This window comes from Artemia sp. Qi Xiang Cuo, chromosome 1 (assembly GCF_049724085.1).
Source record: "Artemia sp. Qi Xiang Cuo chromosome 1, ASM4972408v1, whole genome shotgun sequence".
In the NCBI taxonomy this organism is placed as follows: Eukaryota; Metazoa; Arthropoda; class Branchiopoda; order Anostraca; family Artemiidae; genus Artemia; species Artemia sp. Qi Xiang Cuo.
In genome coordinates, this window is record NC_142794.1 from 40,872,029 (window position 1) to 40,890,156 (window position 18,128).

Consider the following 18,128-nt stretch of genomic DNA (forward strand, 5'->3'; position numbering starts at 1 on the left):
TAAAGTTGTTGAACGGAGTATGAGGCTTAGTTCGTCGTTCAAAGAACGACGGTACTAAGAACGAAAAACGGCATTTCAAAGAACGGCTTATAAGCGAAACATTTCATAGAACGGCGAAAACGAGAACGGCTTAATTGTAAAACCGAGGATTTGATTTCCATAGAACGACGAAAACGAACGCAGCTAATGTCATCATCTGGTAATGACTTCAACACAGTCAACACAAGGGGGGACTTGGGAAGCTTGATTTTTTGAAACTGATTTTGGGGTTGTAGGTTTTGTGGCAGACTTGGGTTTAGAGCGTGGTTTAGAGCCAGGGGGTAGAGAAAGTGGTGTTAAAGGTGGTTCAGGGTCTTCATTCAAAGAACGGGGGGACTGGCAGTTTAAACATAACCACTCACCACATTGTTTTCTCTCCTCAATAGAAATGCCTGCGCACTTTGGATGAAACCACTGTTGACACCGACTGCACTGCACTGTTCCACTAGCGGCACGAAGTCTGCACTCTGGGCATGTGAATTTCATGGGCCTTGACATAATAGTGAAACAATAAATCCAGTTACTATATCTCGAAACTGGTCAATGACTGAAATTTGGATTATAATAACTTCCAAACAGGTTTCAAAAATTTAACCCAGCATAGGTGTTAACTGGTCAAATGCCAGGAAGAGACTGAATATTCTCTAGTGGACATTCTCAAGTGCCTTAGCATCTATTTTATGCTAAGGACATACCAAACTTTAAATGAGGATAGACCAATTCCTTGTAGAGTTTCCTTACCACAAATGGCTTCCTGATGATAGAAGTGTTTATGATGAGCCCAAGGGCCCAGTCTGCTATTACAGCTTGAGCTTGTGCATGACTTTGGAACTTATGCTCCCTGTTAATAATAATGCCTAAATCTTTTTCTTCAGTTACCACCTCCAGTTTGGTGTTCATAATGGTATATAATTGGTTAGGGTTGTTTCATCCAAGATGAAGAGCTTGATATTTGGATGCATTGAACTGCAGGCTCCTGTCGTCAGACCATCTTGAAAGCTTGCTGAGGTCTTCCTGAACAGTTGATGGTTCTTTAGTACATCTGGCCTCTCCTAGTAGCTTACAGTTGTCATCCTATAACATCAGAGGATTCTTCAGTTTTTTTTTAACAGCCATTGATATATATACTAAACAGTGTAGGTGCCAAGATGCCTGAATGATGTATACCAAAGTAATGCTGATAGGATGGTAGTTGCTAGCTAGGTTCTTCTGTCCCTTCTTAAAAATGGGCAAGTTTGCAGTCACTAGGGAGGACTTTTCATTGTCAAGGTTGTCTGGAATAGATTGACAATATGTTTTGCTAAAATTTAGACTGTTTTCTTTTAGTAATTGTGGGCAAACATTATCTGATCCAGCAGTTTTATTCTCATCAAGCTTCTTGATGCTTTTGAGGAGATTTTCAGTGGTTATAACTACAAGAGACATAGATGTAAGAATCTTTGGCAATGGCATTGCAGATTGTGGGTTGGGGAAAGACTTAGTTGAGAAATTTATGTTGGAGATATCATTCAGCATATCAGCAATGTGTTTAGGATTAGTTACCTTAGTGCTGTCTTCTTTGTTGAAACGAGGGATGCAGTATCTTGAAGGGGTTTTTGAGGAGATATAACACCAAAACTTTTTTGGATTTGCTTTTGAGTTGGCAGCAGTCAACTCTTCATGTTCTTTTACTACCTTTCTCATGAGGTTTGTCAACTTATTTTGGTACTTTTTGTAATGACTGCCACAACATTGAAATACTTTCTCCATCCTTTTGTTTTTCTTCTAGATGTTTTTTTTTTACATTGTGTGGCAGGTAGGGGAGGGTCTTAGGGGCAACTGACCAATATTGTTTTGTGCACTTCTTTCCTGAATCAATCATGGTGGTTTTGAAATTGTTCCAGTTTGTTTAATATTGTCAGCACTGGTAAAGACCTCCAGTCAACCTTTGCAAGGTCTTGATGGATCATTTGATAATCTGTAAAAGTCTTTTTAACCTTACTATTTACTTTGAGGCCGACTTGTATTTCAGTTAAGATACAGATATGGTGATTACAACCAAGTAGTTTGGAAACTATTTCAGATATAGCAAGATGTGAAACAAATTGATCAGGGGCAGAAGGACTATGATATAAAACACTCAACATAAACAACTTTAGACTGAAATTGAGATTGACTCACACATTGTCAACAAACTGCTGTTAGAATCACTATTAAATGAACTTACTTTTTCAATCCTTGCTTGTAGTAAATCACAACTGTTCTCTCACAAATCAGGCCATTCAGGTTATTCCAAAGGTTGTATCCAGGAATCTGATTATATGATTCTTTAAGTCTTGTTATATCATTGTTGCAACAAACTTCACAAACCAAACAATATCTAGGCTCAGTTCATAGCAAACATGCTTCAATTCTTAGAGTTTTGGGACAATAACATCACAGATTGTTTAAAGCACTTTTAACACATAATTAAATGGAACAATATCCTTTATGGTGTTTCCATTCCTGCTTTTGATTACACAACTCTGTGCTTTTGCTCTATGTACAGGAAGGGGACAAGTGTTTTAAGCTCCATTCTGTTGACCAGGGCAATGGCTCCTGATTTTGGCCTGTTTTTTTTTTCTTATTAAGCCTGTTTCTAATTCCTAAGTTCTGCTCACCAGTAGCAGGTCTTTTCTTGATTTCTTCTACTTACTCTTTTCAGTGTAGTTGGTCTTCTTTTCAGGTGTCAGCATGAAAACAGATATCCTCTTTTTTGATGCTGGACTGTATTAGAATGTTAATTTTCAGTTTAAATGAACTGACTGAGAGGAGTAATGGATCCATGGGCGTATGGAAGGGGGGCAGGGGGGCCGAGGCCCCCCCCCCTAGAACTTCAAATTTACACTAGATATGGTTAAAAAAAAGGGTAGATGGTTTAAAAAACGGTTGATAAAAGGTAGATGGTTGAAAAAGCTGGAAATAAACTGCTGGAATGATAGAATAAATGTAAAACAAAAAGCAATTATCCAAAATGTCTTGGAAAGATTTAGCTCTAGTCCAAGAAGATTAATGCTGTAGCTGATTGATGATTTAATGATTTTTTGGTGATTACTTATTGATACAGATTTCATAGGTATGATAGAATTTGCTGGCAATGTAGTGTTTTTTATATAACTTCAACCCCCCTGCCCTTCATCGCAGAATCGGCTGCCCCCCCCCCCTTAGAGAAGAAGTTACGTATGCCCATAAATTGATCAGACCAATTAGATGAACTGGCAGCATTGTGTTGTCATGCTCTTATAGCACCAACTTATTAGCAATGGTTTGATTCGTCACTATCCCTTCAACATTGGCAACATACACTTTAGTTGAAATGTAGTTTTCTACATTTTGCACTTTAAAATTAATATCTTTAAGATAAGTATGCAGGTATGTATATCATCTTGATTTGATAAAACATAAAATCACGAAGAAAACGAGGACAATTTACATCTTGATTTGCAGCATACATATCTTTCATTTCATCACAATGTCCATTCAGACGTGACTTCAGTAGCTGGGGAAGAGAAAGAGACCACAGTGACAAATAATATTTCGTGTTGTGTTTTAGTAATCATAAACACAAAGCTGAAAAGATCCAGCACGGGCTTTAATTGTTCCAAAGCGTGAATTAAGGCTATGTCTAGGACCATCACAGGGGGGGGGGGGGTATTGTCAAAAAAGCGACAAGGATATTTGGAAAGACTATAAGATAAGGAATCTAGTAATACTAATTTGTTTTTTTTAGTATGTTTCCTTCAGAAGTGGTCAACCATTAAGTACTTACTATTAAAACTAACTCTTGTTAGATACTTTCAACCAAAGCGCATATTTTTACAATCTGGTCTACCTTTTGATGAGGATCAAATTAATAGGGTAAAAACCAGTGAATAGAATTGATGGATTTTCAAGAATGTCTCTGGGTCATGGCTATTTTACTGCAAATCTTTACAGGTAAAATACTAGGTATGAATATATTTCTGTCTTGAAAAGTAGTCAAATTAACAAAAGAAAAGTTTTAGGAATGTTTCAGGAGCCTAAGCTAGTCCTAAGAAGGTCTTTCAAAGTGTCTTCCTCCGCCCATTCCCTCTTCAAGAGGGCCATGTACCTTGATGACCTTTTATAATCCTTATCCTGTAATCATGAATCCTTGAGGAATAAAGTACTGCTCAAATAAAAGAACAAAGAAAATATTTTGAACGTTATACCTTGGCTAAATCCTGATTTATAAGGTTTTAAAGATTTTGGAATCTAATTTTGTAAAATTGAAGTTTAGCAGATTTTTTTTTTAAAGGAAAAATGTTGATAATAAAAGAAGTACAATTAGGCCCCTTATTTATGCTCTTTTTTACATAATATTTGTTACCCTGAAAGTGCAACCTGTCCTTGTCCCAGATATAGTCCTATAATATATATACAACTAAAAGAAATACTAAAAAAAGAAATTCTTACTGTATAATATTTGAAACACCAAAACTTTTACCTAGGTTGAAGACTCGCATTCATTAGCCCTACACTGCCCCCATCTAAACCCAAAATGTAAAGCTCCTTTGACTCCTCCCTCTCCCACCTTCCCAAAGTTCCCTCACAAGCTGTTCCAAAGAAATTGCAAATATTTTATAGCCTTGTTACATGATTTCTTTTGATTTACCTCTACCTCTCCTGTTGAATCAAATTTCAAGGTCCATTTGGCTTTTCAGTATCCTTTGGAAATTTCAACTTTATCCCCAAAGCTGTTCTTAAGATCATGCAGATAGACTACATGAAACCCTATGGTTATCAACATATGGTTTCTTTTGACCTATATTGCTACTTCACTGGGAAAAGAACTTTGTTCAACAGAGACTCATAATGCTAAAAATTATATAGATTAGAGACCAAACTCCTCAGACTCTTTTCCTCTGCCCCTTCCCTAAGTCATGATTCAAGGTCTTCCTCCCTCCCAACAATCCCTAAAAGGTTGCCTCGCTAGACAACCACATGGGTGAGCCCAATTGCCAGACGAACCACCAAAGTAAGAAACACTGACAAAGAGTAAGTCTAACTTTTTCTGCTCTTATTACTAATGTTGACCAGCTTACTAACAAACTGAATGAGCTGAAAACTGTTGCTTACTAAAAAATTATGATCTGGCTATTGTGACCAAAGTTTGCCCAAAGTCTAGTAGTATTAAGTTAGGAATCCCATATTAAGTTCCCTGGATATTTTGTTATCTCAAATTAACAGTCACCAAATTGTAGACATGGTACATTGGCACTTGTCAGAGCATCCTACAGTGCCCAACAAGTAAAGTAAGAAACACTGACAAAGAGTAAGTCTAACTTTTTCTGCTCTTATTACTAATGTTGACCAGCTTACTAAAAAAATATGATCTGGTTCTTGTGACCAAAGTTTGCCCAAAGTCTAGTAGTATTAAGTTAGGTGTATCCCATATTAAGTTCCCTGGATATTTTTTTATCTCAAATTTACAGTCACCAAATTGTAGACATGGTACATTGGCACTTGTCAGAGAATCCTGCAGTGCCCAACAAGTTGGTATATCCTGCGACTCAGATTATGTGGAAGCTATATGGTTTGATCTCACTGATCACAACAACATGGTGGTAGCTAAAGTAGGCTGTATATATAGGAGCCCCCTGCCCCAGATCATCTCGAACCGGAAAGAGTGATTACAAATATGTTTTTTAATGCAACGGCAAGTTTCAAAGGGAATTTACTGATAGCTGGCAACTTCAACTTCCCCACCCTTCACTGGGGAGAAGGCTTCCCATTTGACCCTTTCCAGCTGGATAGAAGCTCCTCTAGCTTTTTATTTGAGTTCCTTCATGATCTGATCCTACCTCTGATAGTTGAAAAGCCAACCAGGCATCAACTTTCCCATAGACCAGCCCTCCTTGATTTGGTATTCCTTAGGAATATAGGCCGGCTACAAAGCATAAGTTACCACCCCTCTTTAGGCAAAAGTGACCACCTTGTCATCAAAGTCAATTTAGCCTTCCACAAGATAACAAACGATTATATCAAGAAGACTTACACCAACTATGCAGCAATCAAAGGAGAGTTGAGAGGCATGACTGGGGGTCTTCACTTCAAGGGGAGGTAGATCAACAGTGGATCAGTTTCCAAGAGGAGCTTACAACACTCCAGAAAAAGCACAAATATACAAAACTTGTGCCAAAGCCCAAGACACTCACACACATGACCCCTCAGATATGTAGAGAACGAAACCGAAAAAGCCAATACTGGAACAAGTACCGCAAAATGGGGAAAGATGATCACTATGAGAAGTTTGCAAAGGCTCAAAATAAACTACGAAATCTCACTAAAGCACTGTTTTCAAACTTTGAGTCCAAGCTTGCAGAAGACAGCAAGAGAAACCCCAAAAGGTTCTGGAACTATGTATCCAGCAAAACTTATAGTAGACGTTCAATAAAGAAGCTGAAGAAATCTGATGGCAGAGAAATTACTGACCACTCCTAGCCACTCTGGCATAAGTGGTAATCATCAGGTTGATGAAATAGCAAAAAATGCTATAAATATTGACCAGCCAAGTGGGAGACCAATCCCAATTAGAGATATTTACCGATGGAGGCTATCAGATATTAATTTTAATAAGATTAATCCTATCCTTTCCCCCTTTCCCAATAAGTATCTTTCTAAAATTTATCATAGAATTCGTTCTGGAACAAATGGACTAAATTTCCTTGCATTCTCATATAAGCTTTCTAATTCAAGTGTTTCAATTCCCCTGTCCCCTCTTTGCAGGCATTGTAATATGAATAATGAAACAATTGACCATTGCCTATTTGAATGTAATATGCTGACGTCTGCACAACATACCTTGCTTTCTAAACTGTTAAAATACTTCAAACACCACAAAATCCCACTATCAGTCAAGAGCCTAGCCAACTATACCTGCACACAGAGCATAAAAAATCGACATGTATCATCTTATATTTGAACTCCTAGAGTCGAAAGATCTGCTGAAAGATATCTGAATATATATAATAAATATGAGGCAATCAAGCCAGTAGCTCTGTAGCCCACAGAGTGAAGTAAAAGGAAAAGGGCTAAATAGTTTTACTGAAAAGCCCGCTTGCTGTTAAATAGAAGAAGTACTGACCTGCGAGAAATCGCTGAGTTACTCAACAAGCAATTTGCACCAGTGTTTACCAATGAGCCTGACGATCCTCTCCCCAACAGTCCAGTGTATGGTGTACCAAACCTTATGCAACCTATCATGATTTCTCTGGGGTCTGTCACAAAGCGACTTGAAGTGCTAGATGTTAACGAGTCAGTAGGGCCATATAACATCCACCCAAGGCTTCTAAAAGAACTGGTTAATGAGATCTCAACTCCATTATGCCAAACGTTTCAGAAGTCCCTTGATTCAAAGACTGTGGCTTCGGATTGGAAGAACTCTCACATTACACCAATATTCAAGAAAGGTGAAAAGACAAATGCAGAGAGTTATTGGCAAATCAGCTTAACATCTTTTGTAGGAAAAACCCTGGAATGTATTGTGGGAACCAAAATTCTGACGCATCTTCTGTCCAACAGTATACTGTCACCAAACCAGCACGGTGTCCTTCCGGGAAAGTCAGTGGAGACCAACTTACTTGAAACTTACAATATCATCACTGACCTTTTGGAGAGGGAGTACCTGTTGACCTTATTTTGCTTGACCTCGCCAAAGCATTCAACAAGGTGCCCCATAGACACCTTAGAGCCAAATTGTCAGCAGTTGCCATCCATACTGATGTAGTAGAATGGGTGATGCATTTCCTAACAGACTGAGAGCAGCAGGGCCGACTTTTCACCAATAACGGTGATAAAGCATTCTCCAGACCATGTGACATTGTCAGTCCTCAGGGTATTCCTCGGGTACCATCCCAGGCCCCACCCTCTTCCTCATTTATATTAATGATATGACAAAGGAACCCACAAACAACATCATACTTTATGCTGATGATTCCAAGATTTTTAGACCAGCCGTTCGACAAAGCCTGCAATCGGACCTCCAGAGAATCTAGAAGTGGACCAATGAATGGCTGCTTGAGTTCAACATCAATAAATGCAATGTCCTACAATTTGACAATAACAATCCTCAGCACCAGTATACCATGTGTGACCAGAAGTTGCTAATATTCAGCTACAGACCATTCATGAAGAACGTGACTTGGGAGTACTTGTTGATTAGCTACTGAAGTTCCACGGGCATTGGCAACAAGTGATGTCAAATTCTAACTCAAGTCTAGGTTTGCTGAAACGCACTATCACCAGCCGCTTCCATACTGTTCATGAGACTTTACAAGGCTATTATTAGGCTGTTCTTGGACTTTGGAACATGTCTGACCTCCCCCTCCTACAAGCATGACACCAGAATAACTGAAGGAGATCAAAGACGCGCTACCAAATGCATCACGGGTCTGCAAAATATGCTGTATGATAAGAGACTGGAGCACCTAAAACTACCAACGCTGGTCTTCAGACGTCACAGATGTGATATGATACTGACCTACAAATATAATAGTCAACCAAACAACACACTCCTCACGAAAAATACAGGTCAACACAACACTAGTGAGCACTTGCAGAAGCAAGCAAAGCAGACCAAAATGCGCCAAAACATTTTTACCCAGCGTATTTCCAACAACTTGAACAACCTTCAAGACAAAACTGTGACTGCACCCACTAGTGCCTCCTTCAAGTCAAGACTTGACAAAGACTGGAACAACAAGCCATGGAAATATAAGGGGGACACTCCATCCCTCTCAGCTGCCAATTAATGCAACATCACTGGGCCCATATCACAGTGACGTTCCAAATTACCATTATTGACGCAGAGCTGAACAGATCCAGCACGGACCTCATTTTGCTCCCAAGTGCGAATTAAGGTAATTAAGGTAACTTCATACCAAAGCATATACCGAGGATGGTTCAGATACACAGCTTTGATCTCCTGGAAAAATGTAATGTCTTTGATTTACCTTGATGTATAACCATGAAGAGATTGGAGTCCCATTTGGGCTTATTGAGCAAAAATGTTCAGTTGGATCAGAAAGGATTTTTATCCCTGCTCTTTTCTCCCCAAACGTTAAAATTTGAGGTCCAATTCCCTTCAATACTCCCTGAAAGTTGAAACTTGATAGCCCAAATCATTCCTGGGATATTTCAGATACATTACTTTGGTAACCTGTACCACATAGTTTTTTTTTTTTTTTATTTACCTTGCTACTTAAATGTGAATAGATTCTAATTCCCACAGGGGATTGAAGTGCAAGGACATTTAGGTTTATTGAAGGCAACTTTTTGGACATCCCTTTCTTCTCCTCTACCTGATCCCCCAAGCCATACCACCTCCATACCCCAGTCTGTTCTCAAAGTACTGTATTGCAGATAGGGTGCTTTGATACCCTGGAGGCACATTGTATCTTTCAGTTTAGTTCTACTCTTTTCCTCGGGTCATAGTTTGACATCTGCTAATCCTATCTCCTCAGTACTTCCTGTAAGTTTCAACTTCACGTCCTAATCCATTCCCAAGATATGGTAGATTTGCCATTTCGATAACCTGGCAACACATTGTGTCTTTTGATACTATGTGCTGTCATACCTTTCTACCTAACTGTACACATATTATAAGTCCCATAAGAGCTTATTGTGCAAAAACGTTTTGGTGGATCAGAAATAAAATGGTTTTGTACCTTCCACCTCCTCTGAAGGGGATGTTCTTCCTTGAAGGGGCATCCAATCTTGTCCATTGCAAACTTTTTTGCTTCGTGTGGCCAAACTATTTAGAATCGGGCAGTCTTGCCATAACTTGTAGAACTTGGATAAGAGATTCAAATAAATTACTGGTACAGAAATTTAAAGTCACAAACCAATGTCTCAGAAATCTTAGAAAAAAACATTTGATTGGTATGTTTTATGCTGGAAATAAGAAATACTCTGCTTTAATGAAACTTGTATTATCAGAATGTGTGAATTTTTTTCCATTAAATGAAGCAGAATGTTCTTTTAAAATTCAGGAAAGTTTAGTCCCTAAAAAGGTTCTAGTGTACCTGCTAGGAAAATGCTAAAAATCAACTCAAAGGAATTATCATTTAAGCAGTTTAGCCACTTTGGATGTTCCCTTTGGTGCCACCCGCTTTGATTGACAAGCTCACTGACAAAAGCAACATACAATTTCACTGTCTTTGTTTTCTACTAAAAGCTATATTTGTACATTTGGCTGCTCTATAGCTAAGGACCATTGTCCCTGGGGCTTTGGGATAGTGTCAACCCCAGAGTCATCCTTATTAGACCTTTCAACGTTTCTGAGCAAAATTATAATGGAATGTCATTATTGAGGATTATGGAGAAGGGGCTCGATTAGCAGAAAAAGGCACAGGAAGGAGGCTGATTACCCCAAATTTGCGGATTCAATTTTGCCCCCCCCCCCACTAAAAACGGTGCTAAAACTTTCAGCCTCTCCTCAATTTATTTTGCCCCCCTTCCAACAAAAAAGGCGCTATAATTTTCAGTTTCCAATTGAGTTAGTCCCGTTTCATATTTTTACAACCAGCCCTTCCATACAAAGTGGCTGGGTAAATTTATTTTTGCGTTTTGTGAGGCCCCATTTTGGATGGAACCAGTAGAATGGCCATAATAACTCCCGCCCCTCACCCCTGCTGCCAACTATAACTTTTTTGCACCCAAAATATGGGCATAGCCTCCCTAGGGAGAACACGTGGTTAATGGGGTCAATGACCTCTTTCTTCATGGTCTCTTTCTCCAGGTGTGTTCTTGGCACGCTCTCAGCGAATGTTATACCGTCCAGGAATTTGAAACACCTGTGCTGTCGACCTCAATTCACCTATCGTGAATCAATAATTCCCCTTAGAAACAACAAATTAATTCCCCTTTCTTGACAGATCAATCAACCAATGACATCATCTGTCAGACTTTAAAAATTTTCGCCTAGAAACGATTCTCCAGGAATAGAACCAAGTCATTAATGTCTTTGCCTCGGAAACAACTCTTTTGGTCGAACTCCAAAAGATATTAATAACCAAACGCCATGGAAACAATTCTCCAAGAAATATCTTAGCGATGAATTGTTTTAGCGCGGGAATCAGGTTTCTTATTAATTTGAAATGTATTAGCGCAGAGATACCAAAAACAACAGGAATACGCTGAATTACGTTTAGGGATTATTTGGGCGAAACTGTTTTAGACAGGTTATGGAATTATTTCGGCGAAACACTTAGAGACATTTTAAAAGATGATTTTTGAAGAGATTTTGGAAGAGGATTTGAGGATGAAACTCTGTGGTCGTTATAATACACAAGTTTCATTTGAACAGTGTTGTGAGGTCCTCAACCACAACCCCAAAGGGTTCTGATCCCCCTACCCCAACCCCGAAGGAAGCCCCCGGTCCTCAAAGGTCCCCCGGGCTCCCAAAGGACCACCCGGTCCTCAAGGGTCCCCCAGACCCCCAAAGGACCCCCCGGCCCCCAACGGACCCCCCGGCCCCCAAAGGGCCCCTCCCCTCTTGGCCCCAAAGGGCCCCTCCCCTCCCTCTTCCTCCCTATCCTCCCCCTCCTCACCGCCCCCTCCCTCCTCCTCCCCTCCCCCTCCCCTCCCCTCCTCCTCCTCCCTCCTCCTCTCCTCCCCTCCCCCTTCCCTCCCCCCCCCTTCCCTCCCCCATTTTTATACTTTTTTTGTGCATTGAGACACAGAACGACCCCCTCCCCCCGGCCCCTCCCCCCTCCAAAGGTCTGATTTTTCAAAGTTCATTTTGAATTTCCTTCATTGAAATGCGAGAGTTGGAATGTTTCAGTAGTGTTTGGTTGTGGTTTACCTTGTCACAGTTACATTTTGTTGATTTTTCAAAGTTCATTTTGAATTTTTTTCGTTGAAATGCAGGAGTTGGAATATTTCAGTAGTGTTTGGTTGTGGTTTACCTTGTCACAGTTACATTTTCTTGATTTTTCAAAGTTCATTTTGAATTTCCATCGTTGAAATGCAAGAGTTGGGATGTTTCAGTAGTGTTTGGTTGTGGTTTACCTTGTCACAGTTACATTTTCTTGATTTTTCAAAGTTCATTTTGAATTTCTTTTGTTGAAATGCAAGAGTTGGAATATTTCAGTAGTGTTTGGTTGTGGTTTACCTTGTCACAGATACATTTTCTTAATTTTTCAAAGTTCATTTTGAATTTCTTTCGTTGAAATTAAAGAGTTGGAATATTTCAGTAGTGTTTCGTTGTGGTTTACCTTGTCACAGTTACATTTGCATGATTTTTCAAAGTTCATTTTGAATTTCTTTCTTTGAAATGCAAGAGTTGGAATATTTCATTAGTGTTTGGTTGTGGTTTACCTTGTCACTGTTACATTTTCTCGATTTTTCAAAGTTCATTCTGAATTTCTTTTGTTGAAAGGCAAGAGTTGGAATATTTCAGTAGTGTGTTGTTGTAGTTTACCTTGTCACAGTTACATTTTCTTGATTTTTCAAAGTTCATTTTGAATTTCTTTTTTTGAAATGCAAGAGTTGGAATATTTCAGTAGTGTTTGGTTGTGGTTTACTTTGTCACAGCTACAGTTTCATAATTTTTAAAAGTTCATTTTGAATTTCTTTCTTTGCAATGCAAGAGTTGTAATACTTCAGTATTGTTTCGTTGTGGTTTACCCTGTCACGGTTAAATTTTCATTATTTTTCTAAGTTCATTTTGAATTTCTTTCATTGAAATGTAAGAGTTGGAATATTTCAGTAGTGTTTGGTTGTGGTTTACCTTGTCACAGTTACATTTTCTTGATTTTTCAAAGTTCATTTGAATCTCTTTCGTTGAAATGCAAGTTTTGGAATATTTCAGTTGTGTTTTGACGTGGTTTACAGTGTCACAGCTACATTTTCTTGATTTTTCAAAGTTCATTTTGAATTTCTGTCGTTGAAATGCAAGAGTTGGAATATTTAAGTAGTGTTTGGTTGTCGTTTACCTGGTCACACTTACAATTTATGTATTTTTCAAAGTTCATTTTGAGTTTCTTTCGTTTAAATGCATCATTTGGAAAATTTCAGTATTGTTTTGTCATGATTCACCCTGACAAATATACATTCTCTTGATTATTCCAAGCTCATATCTATTTTTATTAGTTTAAAAGAAGTAGTTGGAAAATTTCACTATTGATTGGTGTGGGATTAAAATGTCAAAGATACATTTTCTTGATTTTTCAAATTTCATTTTGAATTTCTTTCGTTTAAATGAAAGAGTTTTAATATTTCAGTAGTGTTTTTTTGTTGTTTACATATTAACAGTTAAAGTATCTTAATTTTTAAATTTTAATATTTAATTTCTTTTGTTGAAATGCAAGAGTGGGAATATTTCACTAGTGTGTTGTTGTAGTTTACCTTGTCACAGTTACATTTTCTTGATTTTTCAAAGTTCATTTGAATTTCTTTCTTTGAAAAGCAAGAGATGGAATAGTTCAGTGGTGTTTGGTTGTTGTTTAACATGTCAAAGTTACATTTTCTTGTTTTTTAAATGTTCAATTTGAATTTCATTTGTCGAAGTACCAGATTTGGACTATTTCAGTAGTTTTTGCTCGTGGTTTACCTTGTCAAAGTTACATTTTCTTAATTTTTCAAAGTTCATTTTGAACTTCTTTCGTTGAAATGCAAGAGTTAGAATATTTCAGTTGTGTTTCGTTGTGGTTTACCTTGTCACAGTTACATTTTCATGATTTTTTCAAAGTTCATTTTGAATTTCTTTCATTGAAATGTAGAACTCGAAATACGTCATTAGTTTTAGACTGTTGTTTACAGTGTCACAGTTACAGTTTCTTTATTTTTTCAATTTTCTGTTTAAGTGAATTCGTTTAAATTCTAGAGTTATAATATTTAATAAGTGTTTTGCCTTTGGCTAACTTGCCGAGTGTACATTTTCTTGATATTTAAATGTTAATTTTTAATTTATGTATCTTAAATTAAAGAGATTGAATATTTCACTAGTGTGTGGGAGTCGTTTACCATGCCACACCTACATTTTCTTGATTTTTCAAAGTTCATTTTGAATTTATTTTTTTGAAATGCAAGAGTTGGAATATTTCAGTAGTGTTTTGTAGTGGTTTAAATTGTCACATATACATTTTCTTGGTTTTTCCAAGTACATGGTGAATTTCTTTCGTTGCCGTGCAGGATTAAGTCGAGGGCAGATGCGTTTGGATGTTGTTGAACTTGTCAAACTCTCATTCACTTGTTTATTCATGGATCATTTCGAATATCTCGCGTTGTACAGCATGTGTTGGTATATTTAACAAGTGTTAGACTGCCGTTTTAATTGACTCCGCAAATTTAGAATGATTGTTAAATGTTAATTTTGAATTTCTGTCGTTGAAATGCAAGAGTTGGAATATTTCAGTAGTGTTTGGTTGTGGTTTACCTTGTCACAGTTACATTTTCTTGATTTTTCAAATTCATTTTGAATTTCTTTCGCTGAACTGCATGAGTTGGAAAATTTCAGGGGTGCTTTGTTGCGATTTTCCTTGTCACACTTACAGTTTCTTGATTTTTTAAAAGTTCATCTTGATTTTCATTAGCTGAAATAACAGTTTTGTACTGTGTAAGTTGTGTTACACTGTGTTTTATCTTATCACAGTTTCATTCTATTTATTTTTTAAAGTTAATTTTGGACTTCTTTAGTTGTAATGCAAGAGTTGTATTATTTAAGTAGTGTTTTGCTTTGGTTTACCTTGTCACAGTTACATTTTCTTTATTTTTCAAAGTTCTTTTTGAATTTCTTTCGTTTAAATTCAAGAGTTGGAATTTTTCAGTAGTGTTTGGTAATGTTTTACCATGACTCAGTTACATTTTCTTGATTTTTCAAAGTTCATTTGAATTTCTTTCATTGAAATGCAAGAGTTGGAATATTTCAGTAGTGTTTGGTTGTGGTTTACCTTGTCACAGTTACATTTTCTTGATTTTTCAAAGTTCATTTTGAATTTCTTTCGTTGAAATGCAAGAGTTGGAATATTTCAGTAGTGTTTGGTTGTGGTTTACCTTGTCACAGTTACATTTTCTTGATTTTTCAAAGTTCATTTTGAATTTCTTTCGTTGAAATGCAAGAGTTGGAATATTTCAGTAGTGTTTGGTTGTGGTTTACCTTGTCACAGTTACATTTTCTTGATTTTTCAAAGTTCATTTTGAATTTCTTTCGTTGAAATGCAAGAGTTGGAATATTTCAGTAGTGTTTGGTTGTGGTTTACCTTGTCACAGTTACATTTTCTTGATTTTTCAAAGTTCATTTGAATTTCTTTCGTTGAAATGCAAGAGTTGGAATATTTCAGTATTGTTTGGATTGTGGTTTACCTTGTCACAGTTACATTTTCTTGATTTTTCAAAGTTCATTTTTAATTTTTTTAAATGAAATGTAAGAGGTGGAATATTTCAATAGTGTTTGGATCTGGATTACCTTGTCACACTTACATTTTCTTGATTTTTAATAGTTCACTTTGAATTTATTGTGTTGAAATGAAAGATGTGGAATATTTCAGTAGTGTTTGGTTGTGGTTTACCTTGTCACAGTTACATTTTCTTGATTTTTCAAAGTTCATTTTGAATTTCTTTCGTTGAAATGCAAGAGTTGGAATATTTCAGTAGTGTTTGGTTGTGGTTTACCTTGTCACAGTTACATTTTCTTGATTTTTCAAAGTTCATTTTGAATTTCTTTCGTTGAAATGCAAGAGTTGGAATATTTCAGTAGTGTTTGGTTGTGGTTTACCTTGTCACAGTTACATTTTCTTGATTTTTCAAAGTTCATTTTGAATTTCTGTCGTTGAAATGCAAGAGTTGGAATATTTCAGTAGTGTTTCGTTGTGGTTTACCTTGTCACAGTTACATTTTCTTGATTTTTCAAAGTTCATTTTGAATTTCTTTCGTTGAAATGCAAGAGTTTGAATATTTAAGTAGTGTTTGATTATTGTTTACCTTGCCACACTTACATTTTCTTGATTTTTCAAGTTCATTTTTAGTTTCTGTTGTTCAAATTCAAAAGTTGGAATATTTCAGTAGTGTTTGATTGTGATTTACCTTTTCACACTTACATTTTCTTGATTTTTCAAGGTTCATTTTGAATTTCTGTAGTTGAAATGCTAGAGTTGGAATATTTCAGTAGTGTTTGGTTGTGGTTTACCTTGTCACAGTTACATTTTCTTGATTTTTCAAAGTTCATTTTGAATTTCTGTTGTTGAAATGCAAGAGTTTGAATATTTCACAAGAGTTTGGATGTGGTATACCTTGTCACACATATATTTTAGTTATTTATCAAAGTTATTTTTGAAATTAGGTCGTTTAACGTCATGATTATTTATAGTTAATTAGAGTTTGCGTGTTTTTGACATTGTCACACTTACATTTTCTTTATTTTTTAAGTATTAGTTTTAATTTTTATAATTAATACGAAATGTTTCTAATAATTCATTTGTGTTGGTGTATTTTTTTAAATGCCACAGATTCATTTTAATTAATATTCAAAGTTATTTTTTAACTTACTTATTTGAGATTAAAGAGTTGGAATATTTCAGTAGTGTTTGGTTGTGGTTTACCTTGTCACAGTTACATTTTCTTGATTTTTCAAAGTTCATTTTGAATTTCTTTCGTTGAAATGCAAGAGTTGGAATATTTCAGTAGTGTTTGGTTGTGGTTTACCTTGTCACAGTTACATTTTCTTGATTTTTCAAAGTTCATTTTGAATTTCTTTCGTTGAAATGCAAGAGTTGGAATATTTCAGTAGTGTTTGGTTGTGGTTTACCTTGTCACAGTTACATTTTCTTGATTTTTCAAAGTTCATTTTGAATTTCTTTCGTTGAAATGCAAGAGTTGGAATATTTCAGTAGTGTTTGGTTGTGGTTTACCTTGTCACAGTTACATTTTCTTGATTTTTCAAAGTTCATTTTGAATTTCTTTCGTTGAAATGCAAGAGTTGGAATATTTCAGTAGTGTTTGGTTGTGGTTTACCTTGTCAAAATTAAATTCTTATGTTTTTTCAAAGTTCATTCTGAAATTCTTTCGCTGAAGAGTATCTGTTGGAATATTTCAATAGAATTTTACTCTGCTTCACCTTATCACAGTTACATTTTCTTGATTTTTCAAAGTTAATTTTTAACTTCAATCTTTTTGAATCAATAGTTGGACTATTTCATTAGTGTTAGCTTATGGTTAACCTTATTACAGCTACATTTTATTGAATTTTCAAAGTTCATTGTGAATTTACTGCCTTAATATGCACGATTTAAAATCTTTAAACTTTATTAGTGTTATGTTTGCAATGACCCATTTACAATGTCATTATATTTCTAAGTTCATCGTTAAATTAGACCATAGAGATGCAATAGTTCTTAGATTTCAGTATTGTTTGGTTTTGGTCGATTTTTTCACACTTAAATTTTCTTGATTTTTCGAAGTTCATCTTGGAATTGGCTTTTTGAAATTCTAGATTTGTAATATGTCACGTGTATTTGGTTGTGTTTTAATTTGTCACATATAAATATTCTCGATTTTTCAATTAACCTTTTTAATTTCTTTCGATGATAGGTAAGATTTGGAATATTTCAGTATGGTTTGGCTGTTGTTTACCGTGACACAGATACATATTCTTGATATTTCAAATTCCATGTTGATTTTCGTTAGCTGAAATGAATTATTTTGACTATTTCAGCAGTTTTTGAATGTGGTTTCAGATGTCACACATACATTTTCTTGATTTTTCGTATTTCACTTTTAATTTATTTCGTTGTAATGCAAGATGTGGAATATTTCAGTCGTCTTTGGATGTGGTTTACCTTGTCACAGTTACATTTTCTTGATTTTTCAAAGTTCATTGATAAGTTATTTCATTGAAAACCAAGAGTTGGAATCTTTCAGTATTGGTTGGTTGTGGTTTACCTTGTCACAGTTACATTTTCTTGAATTTTCAAAGTTCATTTTGAATTTCTTTCGTTGAAATGCAAGATTTGGAATATTTCAGTAGTGTTTGGTTATGATTTACCTCGTCACAGTTACATTTTCTTGATTTTTTCAAAGTTCATTTTGAATTTCTTTCGTTGAAATGCAAGAGT

General features: G+C 36.1%; 1 protein-coding gene across 1 annotated transcript in view; it reads left to right on the plus strand.

Moving 5' to 3' along the window:
• The window catches only part of LOC148956313 (G patch domain-containing protein 3-like), a 273,613-nt gene that overhangs the window by 17,880 nt on the left and 237,605 nt on the right, over window positions 1-18,128 (plus strand). The window lies entirely within an intron of this gene.